This window comes from Castor canadensis, chromosome 15 (assembly GCF_047511655.1).
Source record: "Castor canadensis chromosome 15, mCasCan1.hap1v2, whole genome shotgun sequence".
Classification (NCBI taxonomy): domain Eukaryota; kingdom Metazoa; phylum Chordata; class Mammalia; order Rodentia; family Castoridae; genus Castor; species Castor canadensis.
In genome coordinates this window covers 24454992-24476964 of record NC_133400.1, presented here as the reverse complement: position 1 = coordinate 24476964, position 21973 = coordinate 24454992, and positions in this window count along the sequence as shown.

The window sequence follows — 21973 nt, the reverse complement described above, 5'->3', positions numbered from 1 at the left end:
GAGTTCTTCATTTGTTGTCTTCTTCCTTTCTCTGGTTAATTTGTTATTCCAGTGTGTTGTAGCCTGCATGGCTTCCAATGATAAATTAGCTGCTATTCATTCTAGGCTCTCTGGTATATTATGAGTCACTTTTTTCCTTTCTGATTTGAAAATTCTCTCTTTGCCTTTGGCAATAGACAGATTGAGTGCAGGATGTCCTGTTTGAATATCTTGAATTATATGAGTTCAAGTCTATGGAGCTCTGAGATTTGGACATTCATGATTTGTAATACTTTCACAAAGTTGTCAGATATTATTTCTTCCACTACTCTTTTTCTCCTTTCTCTTTCATCCAACCTTTTGGGACTCTAATTATGCATATGTCAGTGTCTTTGAAACTGCTCCAAAAGTTTATTGTTATGTTTAATTTTTTAATCTGTTTTCAGATTGAAAAAATATATTTTCAACTTCATTATTCTTTCTCATGCTAATGCAAATTTATATCAAGCCAGTGAATATTTATAATTTACAAATATAGGGTCTCCATTTGAGTTTTTTTTACAATTTGTCTCTATTCATATTCTCTAGCTGACAAAAATTGTTCTCATATTTTGTATTAAACTTTAGACATGATTTCCTTTAGCTACTTTCAAAACATATGTATAACTTTTAAAAAATCTTTAAGAAGTAAAATTTGGTCTTCCTGGGAATGGTTTATATTGGTTCTTTTTCTTGTGTATAAACCACACTATTGTATTTCATGACATTGTACATGTTTTTTGTTGAATATTGGTATTGTAAACAATATCATGTAGTAAATCTGAAAATTAGACTCCTGACTCCACTTTCCACAGCTGTTATTGTTGCTGTCACTGAACTTTCCATCTGAGGTGATAGAAGAGAAATATAGCAGTAGTGGAAAGCTTGGGGCCAACATTCATTTGTTGTGTACTTCTTGTGAAGTTCCTTGCTAGGTACAGGGAAAATAAGTATCATTAATTTCTCTAAGAGTTAGTGGTCTAATGAGTAGATAGATGGAGAGAAACATTAATACTATTCATTATGTTATAATATTTATCACCTTGTTTTGCAATATACTACCATGTTGTTTTGAACACTGTTGTCTCCACTTCTATCCACAGGTGTGTAGGCCCTATAAGTAGGGAAGTGAACACAATAGCCCTAGAGTGTATTGAGTTGTGCATTTTGAAAGTGGATGAATACCACATATGCAGATCCATAAAGGACCAAGCAGCCAGGGTGTCATGTGGAGGGAGATGAATTTAGAGGCCTTAAAAATGAGTATTTAGACCACTGACTTGATGTACAAATAGTCATTTGGATCCTCATTTTATCAAGGATAAATTGTAGAAAATTGAAACAATGGCTGAGTTGATGCATTTTGTTGTACAAATAGTTTTTGAAGTTCAGTTTCATTGATGAAACTTGATATTATCAATAAAACATTTCCACATAAATTTGGAAATATGGCAGCTCAATTGACCTTCTGTAGATTTTTACTTTTCTTTTTCACTATCTCTAAATGAAAGCAGTGGGACAGAGTGACAAGGCAATTGAGAACATATCTGGCTAAGCAAGAAAGGAAAGAGGCAGGCAAAATAGGAATATTACAGTCTCAGTTTATAACAATGGTAATTAAATGACATTATAAAGATCCTTTTTTTTTTTAACTGAGTGCAAATTTTTGGCCATTAAATTGCATACTAAAGCTATCACTTTCCATATACTTACATTTGATAAATATATAGGGAACAGAAAGAGCTAAAGCCTAAATTTTGTTGAGGGCTGGTTTATTGCATATGAAAATCATTTTATTTATAATTGGTTTATTTTGTACTGATGAACTTATATCTTATAAGATAGTTTTTCGATAAGAGAAGATTCTTTAGGCTTATTTAGAAAGTTGAACATATCAAAAAATATTTTGAAAACCGTCTGTAGCCTCTGGCTATGCATGTGTCAGAGGAAGGAATAATCTTACAAAGCCACTCTTTTGGATCTAATGTCTCTGTATGTGTGCACACGATCTCTGGAGATGGTTACTTTTTCACAGATGATTTTCACCTGACAACTCCAGGACTCAATTGTCTCAGAAAATTATCCAAATGATAAAAAGAATGTAAGTTCTCTACAGACTTAGGGTGAATATCAAAGCAGATGGGGAACACTAGAAAAGGTACTTGGTAGGAATTCTAAAGATAAAATGAAAAAGAAGGAATGCCATTTCATAAACATAAATAATATGGAGAAAGAAAGAAATATGCATAAACTTTCAAACCATGTTAGGAGAGTTCTAAGATTAATGGGTATACAGTTTCACGGCAATGAAAGTTTTTAATGGGATAATAGGCCTATATTTTTACTGTGAGACAGTTTTTTGTGATGTGAATTTAAGGGCCAAAATAACTTCCTAAATAGTATACCAATAGTATACAAATGGGACTACATGAAATTAAAATTTTCTTCACAACAAAAGAAATGGTCACCAGATTGAAGAGGGAGCCCACAGATTCTATATCTGTAAAGGGATTAATAACCAGAATGTACAGGGAACACAATAAACTAACTCCCAAAGAATCAATGGCCCAATAAAGAAATGAGAAAATGAACTGAAAAGAGTTTTGTCAAAGGAAAAAGTACTATGGCCAAAAATCACATGAAGAAATGCTTAACATCTCTGGCCATAAACAAAATGCAAATCAAAACCACATTAAGATTCCACCTCACTACTGTTAAAATAGTATCATCAAGAACATAAATAACAGCAAATGTTGGTGAGGATTTAGGGGAAAAGGAACTCTCATACACTGTTGGTGGGAATATAACTTAGTAAAATCTTTATAGAAAACAATAGGGAGGCTCCTCAAAAAAAAAATAATAGAACTACCATGTGATCCAGCAATACCACTCTCAGGAATGTAAGTCAGGTACAATAAAGACACCTCCACATCCATGTTTATTGCAGCATTATTTGTAATAACCAAGCTATGGAAACAGATGCCTTATGACTGCTGAATGGATTAAGAAAATGTAGTATTTATATAAAACAGAATTGTATTCAGCCATATAGAAGAATGAAATTTTGTCATTTGCAGATAAGTGAATGGAACTGGAGAATATCATCTAAAGTGAAGTTAAATATGCTCAGAAAGCCAAAGGTTGCATGTTTTCTCCAATATGTGGAGTATAGGTGCAATACAAATATAAGCAATATTATACACAGACACAAACATATACAGAACATGCACCTGAAAGTGGAACTAGTAAAGACTAAGGAAGGAGTAAAAGAAGGAAGAAGAAAGAGCTAATATTAATGACATATATCAAGTTTGTGTAAGAACAAGAAACAAAGAAACACATTGAAAACTGTTAAATAACAGGATAGGAGGAAAAGGGCTAGGAAGTGCAGAGGAAACTCCTTCTGAACAATGAACAGACACTTAAACAATGAAGGTCAAGAATGAAAAAAGGTCATGTTAAGGGGACGGCACTAACAGAAGGGGAAGGTTAAAGGAAAGAAGCAAAGACAGTGAATATGGTTGATGTACATTCTATACAAAAATGGATATAGAATATTTAAACCTGTTGAAATCACAATAAGGAGGAGACAAAGACAGAAAGGAGAAAAATGAAGGGATAAACAAAATCAGAATATGATACATATATACATGGAAATGTCAAGATGAAATTCCTCATATCATAATCTTAAACCAAGAGAAATATCTTTTTTTCAAAAATGAAGGACAGGAAGGTAAAACAGGTCATGTTTGGGGGTTGGTACCTGTGGGAGGGGGGAAGATATAAGGAATGGATGAAGGCGAACCAATATGATTGAAATATGTACTCACCTATAAAAATGGAACAATGACACCTGGTAAAATTATTCTAAGAAGGCTGGGGTGGAGAGACAAAGGGGAATGATGCAAGGGCATATCTAAATAAACTGTATTGTAAACACCTTTGTAAATGTCACAATGTACCATGAGTGCAATAGTAATACATTAATAAAGTTCTTTAAAAATTTTTAAGAAGAAAATAAGGACTGAGTATGTGTCTCATGCCTGTAATCCCAATCCCAGGTATTTGGGAGGTAGATATCAGGATTGAAGATCAGGATCATTGATCAGGATCACGGTTTGAAGTCAAAGCTGTGAAAAAAGTTATCTGGGTATGGTGGTATACAGCTGTATTCCCAGTTATGCAGGTGGTGTGGAGAGGGGCACTGTTACCTAAGGCTGGCCCCAGGAAAAATGTGAGACCCTATCAGAAAAGTAACTAATGCCAATAAAGAACAAGGTGTGGTTCAAACAGTAGATTGCTGGTCTAGCAAGAGTGAGACCCTGAGGCCAAATCCTAGTACTACCAAAAATAAAAAATGAAAATGAAATGTAAAAATCAGTATAGATTAGAATCCAATTGTTCAAATATTTTACCAAGAATTCTTAATAAAAGTAGAGGGGGGGATAAGGGAGAGGGGTGGAGGAAATGAATTCAAGTAAGATATATTTGATACATTGTAATAATTTTTGTAAATGTACCCAGCACAATAATTTTAAAAAGGAAGTAAAATTAGTCTCTGAGTATTATTATTATTTTTAGAGGAAAGATAATCATGAGAGAATGGCAGAGGAAAACAAAAACAAAAACAACAAAAAAGATATTCTTCAACTTCTTTTCCTTTTTTTAATCTAGAAAAACAAAAATAAACAGTAAAAAGAAACAAAAATCTGTAGCTAGTTCTTTTAATGTAAGCATTCTCAGTGGTCTTGAAACTTCCTTTTCGACATTTAATAAGTTAAAAAATGTCAGGTAAGAAAGCTTGAAGGCAGGAAATAAGGAAAGAGAAAGTGGAGTGGTAAGGGGAAAGGAGGGGAGGACAGGGCAGGAGATAGAAAGCCAGGCAATCCTCTTTTTTGTTCATTCATTCTGCAGCATCATTTCATAGAAGTATTGTAGCTTAATGGCAAATAGTAACATTAATATCAGATATCTGGTTGAAATTCTATTCCTTCATTTCCTTATTTGTCAATTGGTTAAGGCAATTATTGTTCTTGGTTTAAATCCTATGAGAAAGGTTTTTATGGATCAATGGATTCAGAGAGGTTAAAACACAGGAAAACAATGTAAGGAAAAAATAAGATTAACATTTAGTGGTTACATGTCTTTCCAACATATATTTTTGTTTATTGTTTATTAGCTTTAGTAGATGGATGGTGGATGTTATTTCTCTTTGGTTCAGTGATCCTACCCAAGTGTCTAGAACAATGCCCACCACAGATTAAGATGGCAATAATTTTTTTTTTTTTTACTGAGTCAATAAATAGGTGAATGGGTAAAGGCAACATATATTATAATCGTATTCATTTTGTTTCATTACTCTCTTCAAAAAATCTGTATTTGGAGTTGAAATCTACATGCAGTTTCGATGATAAAAGTCTTCATTTTATGTTTTACTATAAGGAAGGAAGAGGGAATGGGTAAAGGAAATACTCAACTATACCTTAAGATTTTTCAATTAGAATTTCATGTGATTCTTGATTTTCAGTTGCCTTTTTGGCATTTGTCTTGTCCTCTCTTCTCTGAAAAAGCTGACTAGTCATATTTTCCTTGCATTGACATGAGCTTATTGTTTTTTTCTGAAGTATGGTGCAGTATCAGCAAGACAGTGCTTTATCCAATGAATTCAAAATATTGTTTTTGAATTAGATACTGGATCAAGTATCTAATAGATCTGGTACCAGACAAGGCGCAAATGAAATCTTCTGATAAAATTAAAAAAAAAAAAACCACCACTTACTGATTCATGAAATCCAATTTGGATCTGGCAAAATCAGGGATTGAAGGTGGAGCAAGCCGTTTAGGGCCTCTTCAAATGTGTGGGATATTAGAATACTATTCTAATCTTAAACCCAATTTAGAGAACATTAGCTCACAGGCCTTCAGCCCACATCTCCATATGTGGAGCAAAGAATTTTCTGCTAATGAAAGCAAAGGCTTGAAGCAGAGCGTTCAAGCCTCTGCAGGAAAACAGAGGGTTACTTTCCATCTCTACCAGGAAGCTTTTGCTTGTGATATTATTGGCAGAATTGCTTGACAGCCATCTGCATGGGACAAGTAAAGACCCTCCTGCAGTAGGAAATGTAGAAGGAATTGGAAATCTCATTAATAAATACCTCTGTGCCTTCTCAAATTTGAAAAATACCAGGGTATTTTCTTTTTTCACAGTGCTGATGTGCTGTTAATTGAGGCAGTGAATATGGAAAAGACAAATTTACACAGACAATTGCTGTTGACCACACTGATCTTTCAGGTGTTTTATTTTTTCTTTTTATGATCTGAAAGAATGGACAAACCTTGTGACTAATTGGATGAAGAAAAGAGAATGTACTGAAATAGTATCTCAGCAAATATTTGCCAGAGGAAAAATGGGAATAACTTCCTCTGACTTGACTTCTACAATGGTTGTCATCAAGATTGATAATTTATAAGTGAAAGTGAGATAATTAAGATGCAAAGTACTTCTAATTATATAAAAAAGTTACTATAAATGCATCATGGAAAGAAGTGGCTTATAAATCTTTGAGACAAAAGTAGAGACTGAAAAACATGTGTGTATGTGTGTGTGTGAGAGAGAGACAGAGAGAGAGAATGGGAAGAAGGGAGGGGCAGAGGGAAGAAAGGAGGCCGAGAGGGCAAATTTAGGGGGCAAAGCTGCATGGAAGCCTACAAAGGTGTTTTGCAATTCCTAAATTGTGATAATTTCCTTTAAACCAGCCCTGGGCACCTAGAAGAATTTTAGTATCTTACTCCCCTGCATTTCAGTGAGATGCTTATAAATTCATTTTGCCTTATTATGGATAATATGCATGCCAGGAGAGAATATATTTTTAACTATGATTGGTCTTCCATTCACAATTGTAATACCTCTCTGATTTTATGGGCCATGAAATACAGACCTACAGCCACCTCTTGCTTCTCTCAGCTTCACTTGCACTACAGGTCCATATTCTCTTGTGGACACCAAAGAATATAACTTTAAACCACAAACTTACCTTCTTTTAGATATTTAAGAAAAAAGAATTTCTTAAACCTTTTTCATCAACCATGCCTCTCTATTTTTCATATGTGTACCTATCATTTGCAGAACATTGACAATGAGCCAGTCACAGACCTACAAAATTCTCTTTGAACCAGTATAGCTCAGGGCAGTAGTTATCATGAGCCTTAACTTACGAAGGAAGAAGAAACCAAGGGTAGAAGAATTTAAATAAGAGCTACTAAATGGCTGATAGTGGATCTAATTAAATTCTGGCTATTTCTCCTCTTTAACTCATTGTCAGGCTGCCTCCTCATATGATAAACTTTGGTTTAGAGTTCCCAAATCTAATATCTCACCCTATAGACTTATTTTCTAATTTTCATAATTCATGGTTTCTGGAACTTGTAATTTCATAATTTCTTGAAAGAATTACCAAAGTAAATTTGTACATAAATTCATTTCTGGGTACATAAGAGTAATTAGCAACAAAAAATTTTCCTTGCAACAGAAAACCCATATAATCAACCCATTAAGTCTCATTATAATCAATGTAAGGGGGATTCCAAGATGGTGGCTAGAGGTAGGAAGCAGAAAGCGACCCTCCTATAGTGAAATCTTGGAGAGACGCTGGAGACACACTTTGCAGGCATAATCACCGAGAAAAGGCATAACTTTGACTCCTCCACATCTCCGGCTGGCGCAGAGAATCTCCACTTCACGTTAAACGGAGAACCGAGGAGGCCCCCGGGCCGCCAGTGGCCGGCGCCCATACGGCTTGGGAAGACGCGGACCAGGTGAGCTTCGCGGTACCGCGGTTCCCCCACAGACAAGCCTGGGCCAGAGCAGCATAGCCCCCTGGACAGACTGACCTCCACCCGGGAAAAAAAGAGAAACTGAGTACTAAGCAATAAGAACAGTTAAGACACGCTGGAAAGAGGGTGGGGCGCCCTGAGCGCTGAAGATTGGGGGAAGGGAAGCCTTCCCGGGACTGTAAAGAAACGAGCCGGGCGGGCCGGAGAGGCTCTGGCGGGAGCGGGGCGCGCCAGCAACCAGGAGCGGGGACGCTTGTGAGAGGAGGGAAGACCCACTTCCCACGTGAACTGTAAATAAACACGCAGGCCTGACAACGTGGGGCAGTGTCACCTTTCCCAGTGCTTGGAAAGGGAAAAGCCTGTAGCAGAGGCCCCCCTCCCCCGCACAGGAGAACTCTGAGCAAACAAAGCCTGTGGGACCAGGTGAGTGCTAGCTCACCCCAGAGATCTGCATAAATAACGCCGCCAGCTACAGGCTAAGAGCAGCAGGCAGGCAAGCCACAGTTGCAGATACCACTCTCAGAACTGCCTCCAGACGCTTTTTTTTTCTTTTTCTCCCTACCTTTGATGAGAGAACAACCGAATTACACCTGCAAGCCGAAAAACTTACTGAAACTGTATTGCATTTGAACTGGGGACACTTGGTGGGGCTTTTTTTTTTTTCTTCTGTATGTGTGTGTGTGAGTGTAGTTTTGTTCTACTTTATGCATCCCCTTTGATGAGACAACTACAGAACAACATCTGAGGCACCAACTCCAGGACTGGAGATTGAGACGGACATCCAAATTATTAAGACTGAAATTGCATTGCATATAAACTTGGAAGTTTTTTGGTTTTTTGGTTTTTTTTGTTTTTTTTAATTTTCTATTTTCCATTTTATTTTAATTCATTTTTATAAATAGATATTACTTTCATATACTTATTTTTTATTTTTTTTATCTTTGATTTTCAATCCTCTCTCTGTCACTCTATTGTCTGTTCAGCTTACTGTCGATTAGTACACTAACACTCCCTGTTTATACCTTTGAAACTCTCTTGTCTGATACCTTGTTCTGCTTTCTCCCTCTTGTCTGTATATTTGTTTTCCCCTTTTCTTTAACTTCTTGCTTTCCATCTCAGCTCACTCTTCCATTCTCAATATTACCATTGTTATTATTACAAGCTAGAAAATACTTAATTACACACAGTACAGGGACAGTAACAACACCAAGGACAATGACAGGAAGACAGAAAAAACAAGGAAACCAGTTTCCCCACAGCAAAAAATTAGTACAGGAACCAGAGGGGAATGAAGAGAACAGAAACTCAGAGCCAGACTCCAACAAAATGAAGATAAACTATGCCAAAGGACCCAATGAAGCCTACAAGAATAATTTAAAAGAAGACATACTACAAGTACTCAATGAGAATTTTATAGAGATGATACTGGATAGGGTCAACCAAAATGTACAGGAGACACTCAAGAAATTCCAAGACAATAAAAATAGAGAATTTGAAAAAGCAAAAGAAGAAATAAAGGAAACCATAGAAGCACTGTATAAACACCAAAATGAAAGAGAGAACACAATGAATAAATGGATAAATGAACTCAGGACAAAAATAGACAACAATAAAGAAGAAAACAGCCAGGATATGGAAAACCTCAGAAAAAAGAACGAAACAGAACTGCAAAACAAAACGGAAGGCCAATCCAGCAGAATAGAACAAACAGAAGACAGAATCTCAGAACTTGAAGATGAAATGGTAATTAAAGGAAAAACTGAAGAACTACTAATTAAACAACTCAAGACCTGTGAAAAGAAAATGCAAGAACTCACCGACTCCATCAAAAGACCAAACTTGAGAATCATGGGCATCGAAGAAGGAGAAGAGGTGCAAGTGAAGGGAATGCGTAATATATTCAACAAAATAATAACGGAAAATTTCCCAAATCTAGAGAAAGATATTCCCATACAAATGCAAGAGGCCTCCAGGACACCAAACAGACCAGATCAAAATAGAACTACTCCACGACATATCATCATTAAAACAACAAGTTCAGAAACTAAGGAAAGAATATTGAAGGCTGCAAGAGAGAAAAAACAAGTAACATACAAAGGTAAACCCATCAAAATCACAGCAGACTTCTCAACAGAAACATTAAAAGCAAGAAGAGCGTGGGGTGAGATCTTCCGGGCACTGAATGAAAATAACTTCAACCCCAGGATACTCTACCCAGCAAAGCTATCATTCAAAATAGACGGAGCAATAAAAGTCTTCCATGATAAGCAGAAACTAAAACAATATGTAACCACAAAGCCCCCATTACAAAAGATTCTGCAAGGGATCCTGCACACAGAAAGTGACACCCAACTTAACCATGAAAAGGCAGGCAGCACCAAACCACAGGATAAGAAAAAGCAAGACAGTAGAGAGTAACATCAAGTTAGGTACACACAATCAAACCTTCAAACAACTAAGATAACTAAATGGCAGGAATCACCACATACCTATCAGTACTAACACTTAATGTTAATGGACTTAATTCACCCATCAAAAGACACCGTTTGACAAAATGGATTAAAAAAGAAGATCCAACAATTTGTTGCTTACAGGAGACTCATCTCACTGACAGAAATAAGCATATGCTTAGGATGAAAGGCTGGAAGAAGATTTACCAAGCCAATGGCCCCCGAAAACAAGCAGGAGTAGCAATACTTATCTCTGACAAAGTAGACTTCAAACCTACATTGATCAAACGAGATAAAGAAGGACATTCCATACTAATAAAAGGGGAAATAGACCAAAAGGAAATAATAATCATCAATCTGTACGCACCCAATGTCAACGCACCCAATTTCATCAAACATACCCTGAAAGACCTAAAAGCATATATAAACGCCAACACAGTGGTTGTGGGAGACTTTAACACTCCATTATCATCAATAGATAGGTCATCCAAACAAAAACTCAATAAAGAAATCCAAGATCTAAAATATGCAATAGATCAAGTGGACCTAGTAGATGTCTACAGAACATTTCATCCAACCTCTACACAATATACATTCTTCTCAGCAGCCCATGGAACCTTCTCCAAAATAGATCATATCCTAGGGCACAAAGCAAGCCTCAGCAAATATAAGAAAATAGAAATAATACCGTGCATACTATCTGACCACAATGCAGTAAAAGTAGAACTCAACAACAAAAGTAAAGACAAAAAACATGCAAACAGCTGGAAACTAAATAACTCATTACTTAATGAAGAATGGATCATCGATGCAATAAAAGAGGAAATTAAAAAGTTCCTAGAAGTCAATGAAAATGAAAACACAACCTACCAGAACCTATGGGACACAGCTAAGGCAGTCTTGAGAGGAAAGTTTATAGCCATGAGTGCATATATTAAAAAGATTGAAAGATCCCAAATCAATGACCTAATGATACATCTCAAACTCCTAGAAAAACAAGAACAAGCAAATCCCAAAACAAATAGAAGGAGAGAAATAATAAAAATAAGAGCTGAAATCAACGAAATAGAAACCAAAAAAACCATACAAAGAATTAATGAAACAAAAAGTTGGTTCTTTGAAAAAATAAACAAGATCGATAGACCCCTGGCAAACCTGACTAAAATGAGGAGAGAAAAAACCCAAATTAGTAGAATCAGGAATGCAAAAGGGGAGATAACAACAAACACCATGGAAGTCCAGGAAATCATCAGAGACTACTTTGAGAACCTATATTCAAATAAATTTGAAAATCTAAAAGAAATGGACAGATTTCTAGATACATATGATCATCCAAAACTGAACCAAGAGGAAATTAATCACCTGAATAGACCTATAACACAAAATGAAATTGAAGCAGCAATCAAGAGTCTCCCCAAAAAGAAAAGTCCAGGACCTGATGGATTCTCTGCTGAATTCTATCAGACCTTTAAAGAAGAACTGATACCAACCCTCCTTAAACTGTTCCATGAAATAGAAAGGGAAGGAAAACTGCCAAACACATTTTATGAAGCCACTATTACACTTATCCCAAAACCAGGCAAAGACACCTCCAAAAAGGAGAACTATAGGCCAATCTCCTTAATGAACATTGATGCAAAAATCCTCAACAAAATAATGGCAAATCGAATTCAGCAACACATCAAAAAGATTATTCACCACGACCACGTAGGCTTCATCCCAGGGATGCAGGGGTGGTTCAACATACGAAAATCAATAAACGTAATAAACCACATTAACAGAAGCAAAGACAAAAACCACTTGATCATCTCAATAGATGCAGAAAAAGCCTTTGATAAGATCCAACATCATTTCATGATAAAAGCTCTAAGAAAACTAGGAATAGAAGGAAAGTTCCTCAACATTATAAAAGCTATATATGACAAACCTACAGCCAGCATTATACTTAACGGAGAAAAATTAAAACCATTCCCTTTAAAATCAGGAACCAGACAAGGATGCCCACTCTCTCCACTCCTATTCAACATAGTACTGGAATTCCTAGCCAGAGCAATTAGGCAAGAAGAAGGAATAAAAGGAATACAAATAGGTAAAGAAACTGTCAAAATATCCCTATTTGCAGACGACATGATCCTATACCTTAAAGACCCAAAAAACTCTACTCAGAAGCTTCTAGACATCATCAATAGCTATAGCAAAGTAGCAGGATATAAAATCAACATAGAAAAATCATTAGCATTTCTATACACTAACAATGAGCAAACGGAAAAAGAATGTATGAAAACAATTCCATTTACAATAGCCTCAAAAAAAATCAAATACCTAGGTGTAAACCTAACAAAAGATGTGAAAGACCTCTACAAGGAAAACTATACACTTCTGAAGAAAGAGGTTGAGGAAGACTATAGAAAGTGGAGAGATCTCCCATGCTCATGGATTGGTAGAATCAACATAGTAAAAATGTCTATACTCCCAAAAGTAATCTACATGTTTAATGCAATTCCCATCAAAATTCCAATGACATTCATCAAAGAGATTGAAAAATCTACTGTTAAATTTATATGGAAACACAAGAGGCCACGAATAGCCAAGGCAATACTCAGTCAAAAGAACAATGCAGGAGGTATCACAATACCTGACTTCAAACTATATTACAAAGCAATAATAATAAAAACAGCATGGTACTGGCACAAAAACAGACATGAAGACCAGTGGAACAGAATAGAGGATCCAGTATGAAGCCACACAACTATAAGCAACTTATCTTTGACAAAGGAGCTAAAAATATACGATGGAGAAATAGCAGCCTCTTCAACAAAACCTGCTGGGAAAACTGGTTAGCAGTCTGCAAAAAACTGAAACTAGATCCATGTATATCACCCTATACCAAGATTAACTCAAAATGGATCAAGGATCTTAATATCAGACCCCAAACTCTTAAGTTGATACAAGAAAGAGTAGGAAATACTCTGGAGTTAGTAGGTATAGGTAAGAACTTTCTCAATTAAACCCCAGCAGCACAGCAACTAAGAGATAGCATAGATAAATGGGACCTCATAAAACTAAAAAGCTTCTGTGCATCAAAAGAAATGGTCTCTAAACTGAAGAGAACACCCACAGAGTGGGAGAAAATATTTGCCAACTATACATCAGACAAAGGACTGATAACCAGAATATACAGGGAACTTAAAAAACTAAATTCTCCCAAAACTAATGAACCAATAAAGAAATGGGCAGGTGAACTAAACAGAACTTTCTCAAAAGAAGAAATTCAAATGGCCAGAAAACACATGAAAAAATGCTCACCATCTCTAGCAATAAAGGAAATGCAAATTAAAACCATACTAAGATTCCACCTCACCCCTGTTAGAATAGCCATCATCAGCAACACCACCAACAACAGGTGTTGGCGAGGATGCGGGGAAAAAGGAACCCTCTTACACTGTTGGTGGGAATGTAGACTAGTACAACCACTCTGGAAAAAAATTTGGAGGCTACTTAAAAAGCTGGACATCGATCTTCCATTTGATCCAGCAATACCACTCTTGGGGATATACCCAAAAGACTGTTACTCCAGAGGCACCTGCACATCCATGTTTATTGCGGCACTATTCACAATAGCCAAGTTATGGAAACAGCCAAGATGCCCCAGCACTGACGAATGGATTAAGAAAATGTGGTATCTATACACAATGGAATTTTATGCAGCCATGAAGAAGAACGAAATGTTATCATTCGCTGGTAAATGGATGGAATTGGAGAACATCATTCTGAGTGAGGTTAGCCTGGCTCAAAAGACCAAAAATCGTATGTTCTCCCTCATATGTGGACATTAGATCAAGGGCAAACACAACAAGGGGATTGGACTATGAGCACATGATAAAAGCGAGAGCACACAAGGGAGGGGTGAGGATAGGTAAGACACCTAAAAAACTAGCTAGCATTTGTTGCCCTTAATGCAGAGAAACTAAAGCAGATACCTTAAAGCAACTGAGGCCAATAGGAAAAGGAGACCAGGAACTAGAGAAGAGGTTAGATTAAAAAGAATTAACCTAGAAGGTAACACCCACGCACAGGAAATCAATGTGAGTCAATGCCCTGTATAGCTATCCTTATCTCAACCAGCAAAACCCCTTGTTCCTTCCTATTATTGCTTATACTCTCTCTACAACAAAATTAGAGATAAGGGCAAAATAGTTTCTGCTGGGTATTGAGGGGGGGAGAGGGAGGGGGTGGAGTGGGTGGTAAGGGAGGGGGTGGGGGCAGGGGGGAGAAATAAACCAAGCCTTGTATGCACATATGAATAATAAAAGAAAAATGAAAAAAAAAATAAATTAAAAAAAATAATAAAAAAAATAAATAAAAAAAAAATAATAATCAATGTAAAATCAATTAATGGATGTGAGTATATACTGTAGATAACTGTAAACGCTATCATTATGCTGATAAAATATAAAATAATCCTGAAGCAAACAGTACATAGAACTTTATAGTAGCTGAAACATCAGGTTATGACAATTCACCAATTATTGAAGACAGGCGACATGATTATAGTATATTTGATACATGGTTTTGAACAAAATACAGTTTTTTTGAGAAAGATTAAACAGTATTGCAACAGAGGGATAAGACAATATACCATGCAGAGGGTTGTCTGAGTTTTAGAAGACAAAAAGCTGCATGTTCTCTCTCATATATGGAATATAGACCTAATACAAATGAAGCAATATTATGAAAAACTGGTCATGCTAAGGAGAGGTTACATATGAGAGAGGTAGGGTAAAAGAAGGAAACTAAGAAGATGAATATGGCTGATATACTGTCTGTACAAGAATGAAATTAGAATTCTTAAACCAGCTGAAATCACCATAAGAAGGGGATTAAGGTAGAATGAAGAAAAATAAAAGGAGATGAGCCAATTGGGGTTATAATACATATATACATGGAAATATCACAAGAAACCTCCCTGTATAGGTACATTTATCTAAAAAAAGCAAAAAAATGTCTTTTTTTTTTCTTTTTTCTTCTACAAAATCAGAAAGCAAGAGGGCATAATAGGTCCTGCTCAGGGAGGGGAGGGGAAAGGAGGAAGTGGCAGGGGAAGGGAGTAGGAGGTTGAGTACAGTGCGAAAAAATGTGTACATATGTATGTAAGTGCAAAATTATACCTGTTGAAACTATTCCACCAGTGAGGGGAAAGATGGATAAAGGATAGCTATAGAGGGGGTAAATTCAAGTTTGATATATTGTAAGAACTTTTGTAAATGCCACAATGTACCCCCACCCAGAACAACAATTAGAAAAAAGAAAACAAAAAATTCCAGGGAACAGAAGTACCATGGTGAGACATTCTAAGTTAAAGTGTTTAAGTATGGGCTGCCAGTAGACCCTTCCTTAAATAAGTTGCCATCACAGGTTTTTAAAAAATGATTTGACATCCCAAGTAAGGGCAGCAGCATTGCCTTCTACTGGAGTATATAAATGCTTTTGTTTGGGAATAGTTCTGGGGAACTTACTTCTCTGATCTCCTCTTCTTTCTGCTTGTTCCATATGGTCGTTCTCTAGATCTATCACAGCTCACCCTCTCTCTCAGGTCTCTAAACTTTTTCAAAGAAGTCTTCCTGATTGCTCTCTCTGAACTCTCCTCACTATTTGATTTTATTTTGTGGTACTTTATTTTGTTTAAATATTGTTACATGCTATTGAGTGAAAGCTATAAATTATCTCCTCTTATTACAAATGTAAAATTAGGACCATGCCATCACAGACAAATTCCTATGTATCTTCTCTGGACTACAGTCTCTTTCCATTCTTTCTACCTTTTCAAGGATTTTGATCCTACAGTTGGTTATTACTTATCAATCCCCAATCATCAGGTCTCTTTACTTATTGCTTGGTCCTTAATAACATGGGACATGCTCCATCATTACTACTATTTAAATAAATAAATATAATTTTTCCAAGTTGTTTCTCTGACTCTCTATAATCCTACAATCAATTCTATGAAGGAAACTGCCTATGAACCTAAGCTAAACAATGTGCATAACTTCTGTCTGCCTCCCTTAATCACCCATTGTTTCTTTTATTCACTTGGTTTTGTTTGATCTACTTGATTCAATCCAGTCTACTGTTCTGTGTGCTTGCAATAACCACTGAAAACAAATTCAATAGGTATTTGCATTCTGCATCTCTTGAAATAACTCTGCTCATTTAGCCATCAAATGAGCCACCTCTTTTCTCTTGGCTTCCCTGGGCATTCCTTGTAGATCTCGAAATTCATTCTCTATCTTCTCTCATGTTTTCTTTTCAACTTTATCTCTTGCTCATTGCAGTAACTAGGCCTTCTTATATCCTCTTAATCTTGTGGTCTCATGATGAAATATTACACACACACACCCCCACACACACATGACACATCGAATTCTCTCAGGGGACATTGTTTTCTCTTTTTCCTTTTGTTTGTTTCTGGACTTCTCGCTCCATTTAACACTTCAATATCAATGTTGACACTCATCCTACCTTCCAGATGTGACTTCCTAATTGACCAAAAATTAAAGTGAATGTTAGTCACAATGATATACAAGATCCTATAGGATTTTTCTACCACCTATCATCCCCGTTTCAACCTTATCTCAGGTTAAATAATTCTTATCTCATTATATGCTAGCCATACTCTTCTTTCCTTCTTTTTAAAGTGATACTGGGAACTGGACTCAAGGCCTCTATCACTTGAACCATGACCTCAGTCCACATGTGGTCTTGCACTTTTTACTCTACTAGCTTGAAGTGCAATCTTCCTACTTCTACTTCTCAAGTAGCTGGATTATAGGTATACATTATCACTTCTGGCCTCTTCTTACATTTTTCTTTCAAACTAGTCAAGCTTTTTTCCAGTTCAGGGACATTGTACCCTGGGATCTTGCCCTACTTCTTATTTCTCTACTGATCTGGTTAACTTTTCCTTGTCCTTTAAATGTTAGTTTAAATGCCATTTTTCTTATTTGACGCCTTCCTGCCTAAATCAATGAAGTCAAACTTCCTTATTATTTTGAGGATTTTTATCCTCAAAATGATTCTTTATAGTACTTCAAGTCTCTCAACTTATTTTAGTGAGTACATATGATTTAGAAAAACATTCCTCCTGGAGATGATCAATTGCAATAAGAGACACTCTGTTTGAACAAATTAGATTTCTTTCTCTTAACTGTTCCAGCCCTATACCATAGCAAACAAAAATGTGGCTATGCAGTCAGGTTAGGTTTATTTTATTTTCTCGTAGGCTTAGCAAAAAATGAAATTTATTCTTTCACAGTTGTGGAGAACAAAAGTCCAGAATCAAGATATCATCAGAGTCATGCTCCCTCATAAAGTGCCAAAGGTGAGTGCCTTGTTGTTTCTTAGCTTCTGATAGTTTGTCAGAAATCTTTCTCATTTCCTGCCATCTACTCCAATCCTATGTCTTCAGATGGCATTCTATCCGTATGCATGCCTTTATTTGGGCCCTAATTTATATTTTAAAAAATCACTCTAGTCATTGTGTATTTCAGTTCATCTAATGACCTCATTTTTACTTGATTACCTCTATAAAGCCTGCTTCCAAATAAAGCCACATTCTCAAAGACTAGGAAAAGAATATCAACATATTTTTTTGAGGGAGATAAATGTAATCTATAACAGATGCCCAGTTGAATAAAACATAATCCCTAATGTCAAATCATTCCTATACTGTGGGGAAGGATGTTGATTTAAATGCTAACAGCCTTTAAATCAAAGTTTCTGTGTTGCTTAAAAACATAAGAATAATAATTGTGCAATATTTTGCTTAACATTTTTTCAATTTTGCTCTGACTTCTTTTTTTTCCTACGAAAGTCAGTTAATTTCTATATATTACATTTAAATTTTAAGTTGATATAGCATAATCCCAGTTCTATCAAACCACCTTGTACATCTACCCAGGCATTTAGCTTTCAGGTTACATTTCTGCTTCCATTATGCCCTCTTTGCCAGAGTATCTTGTACAGGATCCATTTGCACTGCCTTCTCTGCCATAGGTTGACATGTTCCAAAATATATGATCTAGTTCTTTTGGCATGAGTCCTTAGACTTGCCCACCCCCCCCACTCTGTGAGGTCTAGGAAAGCAGGGACTGTGCCATTTCCATTTGATGTTGTGTACCCAGAACTCAGAACAATCTGTAGAAGGTGGAGATGGAGAAATAAATCTTGGATGAATAAATGACTATATGACAGGTGTCTGTTGAATGGATGAGCTTATTGTTTTCTTTTTTGTATGGTAAACAGGTATATAAAGACTTTCAGAACCAGATGTCCAGGGCAAGAGTAATTTCACATACCTCTCTGCTGAATTTCCTTCCATGAATGAGAACTTAGAATCTTTTATTTCCTAATATCATACTTTTTTTTCTTCCCAAATGTGTTCAGGAAATACCATTTCTTTCCAATAGTTGAGGATAAGGAAATGCTCACTCTCTGAAAACCATGCAGTTACTGTCAGTTATCACCTGTGTCATAGTGTAAGAGGCATTTGAAACATCTGACATTATTTTTACATTGAATTTTACAGTTACAAAGAGGAATTTTACTACATGTATGAACAGGTTAAAGGGTAAACCATATTATATTGTAAATCTTGTTTCTAAATACAGTTGTCTTGTTGGTGTATGGACAAAAAAGTAACAGATTTCCTAAATTGCTTACATAATGGAGGAAGGTGTGATTTTCATGGGGGGGGAGCAAAATGCTATGAAAATCAGGGGATATTTTGATTTTATTTGGACACAGAACTTTGCAGAACACACAGACACAATGAAGGTGGTTTGAGTATCTTGCTGAAACCCTTTTAATGCAAATAGTGAGATCATATTTTTTTGCATATATGGAAAATAAAACTTCAGCTTTCTTTCCAATTTCCAGTAACCATTTATCCTCATTATTTAGTCAGGAGTAAAAATATTCCTGTGTTTCTCCCTGCAACTTCCTTTGGGATTCTGCACACTCTTCTTGGTTTTCCTGAATTATGCCCATAGGCTTGAAATTATATACACGTTAAAACACCCTCATATCTTTTATTTGAGGTGCCATATCTTTCCTCTCAAAAAACTGCCATATGTACTGTTTTCTTTGCCTTTTACTTCAATGGGACAATTGTATTTTCTTTACCTAAGGATGAAGTATAGAAGAGCTATTCAGAAGATTTAACATGCCAATTACTCAAACACAAACCTTTTAGAACTGAAAGACTGCATTTCCACATCCAAAGGGACAGCCAGGAAGAAGCCAGTAATTTGATTCTAAGAAGTGGATCATCTACTCTTGGAGTAGGAAACAGAATCAAATGCAAGGGTCAAAGTATGCCATCTAAGAAGATTGGTCCTAAGGGAGTTAGCCAACAAGCTATGTCACAAAGGAAAGAATCAGAAAAAGTAGACATGAGACTATTCAGAGTGGTATCATAAAAAGTTATGATTGTCTTTATTAGTTTCTTCTGTGTAGGGTGAGACAAAGCCCCTTATTCTTGAGCATGACCATGTTGTAAACATTTGTGGTTACAGGTGAGCTGGGTTGTTAGAGAAGATCATTCTAAATCCTTTAATTTTGTATTGTTTAGCATATTTTTCCTTTAATTGATTAGAGGAATGCTACAAAATTTGATTTTAGTGATGAGTTGGTGTCCTGCAGTGTGGGGAAATGATTTAATGATCTTATTTACACATCTTTGTCCAGACACAGAGTACTTAACTCATCTTTACGAAGCAATCTTGAAGACATCTTCATCATTGCCCCACAAGCACATTTGTGAGATTGTTTATAATTCCTCATTGAGGTACTTTATGTTGAGTGTGTGCCATTCTTCGACATTGTCAGCATTGGGTAAGAGAAGAGAGCAGTCATTCTGTAGTGTGATTACAAAACTATCATTGAATTCTAAAGCTAGCAGAATTATTTTCTACCTTCATCACATGTTATATTTTCATGCACAAATGTAGAAATAATATGAGCCGAACATGAAAAGCACAGAGTATAAAACAGTCTTAGTCCATCAATTCACCTGAACCATTCATGAACATCCCAAGAGTGAAGAATATAGTGATCTGGAAATGGCACTTCCTGTTGTAAACAATGATAAAACTGATGATGGATTCTTGCAAGTTTTCGTGTCAGTCATATACTGTTCAGGGAAACTCACAAAATGCCTGCATTCCTACAGATGGTCTTTCTAATACCAATAGACAAATATTTTAGAACAAAAAAGCTCATGTTCCTGATATGAGGAAGTAATTCTCCGGGTACTTTATTTACTCTATTGAGAAAATTTCAAAATCATTTTTCCACCTTTTTATCAGAATTCTACTGGTTGTATTTACACATGCAACATTTTCATCTCCAAATATGACGTTTTAGGACTATTTATTCATATATAACACAGTCTGTACAGTTTGTCAATTTTACTAGAACTGTTGCCTAACTCCTGGTGATTCATATCTGATCTCTGTGCCCACACAACTACTACTGTGCCACTTGACAGCTTCCTCATACTTTATTATTATTTCCTTTAGATACAGTTGTATACACTATATCACATCACTTGATTATCATCACATGTTAAATATATCTTTCCAATTAACTCTGCGTGAACAAAGTCTGTGACTTACTTTACTGCTTTCCTCCCAATTACACTTATCACAGATATATGAGCAAATTAGATGCAAAATAAATACATGATAATATTCTTAATATGGTCCCCTCAAGAAAAGGAAAGTAAATTACATCTTATCATACCTATCCATTTCATTAAAACCCTACTTGGTCTATTGATCACAATAGTGATGCTAAAATTTTATTCCACAAAATGCATCTATAGAGGAAGATGAAATTGGTTTTTCAATGAAAAATCATAGTTAATTCCATTTGAGGAATTCTGGAATAAAAAAAAAGGAGGTTTGTATTACAATAGGATTTCTAACTGTTTTTGTTTTTTGTTTTTTAAACTGGAGTTTTCTGAACTCAAGATATCTTGCTTGCTAGGAAGGTGCTTTGCTGTTTGAGCCATGCCTCCAGCCCTTTTTGCTCTGGTTATTTTGAAGATAGGATCTTGCTTTTTGCCTTGGGCTGGCCTGGACCACAATCCACCTATTTACTTTTCCTGCTGTTATTAGGATAAGAGGCAAGCATTACTGTGCCCAGCTTTTTGCCTTTTGAGTTGAGGTCTCACAAACTGTTTTTGCCTGGGCTGGCTTTGAAACTATCTTTATGACCTCAGCATTCCAATTAGCTAGGATTACAGTGGTGAGACACTGTTGCCCTGCTCAGATTTCTAAAAGTTCTTAGTTTGGGAATATGGATTGTGACCTCTAAGAGTGTATGAGTAATAGTCTGGTTGTTTCAACAACTGTGAAGTATACCAGAAAATCTAAACCTTTTATCCAGAACACTTACAAAATTGTACATATTCTCAGTGTTCTGCACAACACAACAACATAGTCTGGCGTTTCCATCTTAGTCTGTTTTCCTTCAAAGTATCACAGTCAGCATCCTGCTCACCCTCATTCTAATGCTTCGTCCTCTCTATCAAACTATGTCAAACACTAAGTCCAGAGAGTGTGGTATTTATTGTTTTTCTAAACACATCTTACTTATTCTATTTTTGTCTT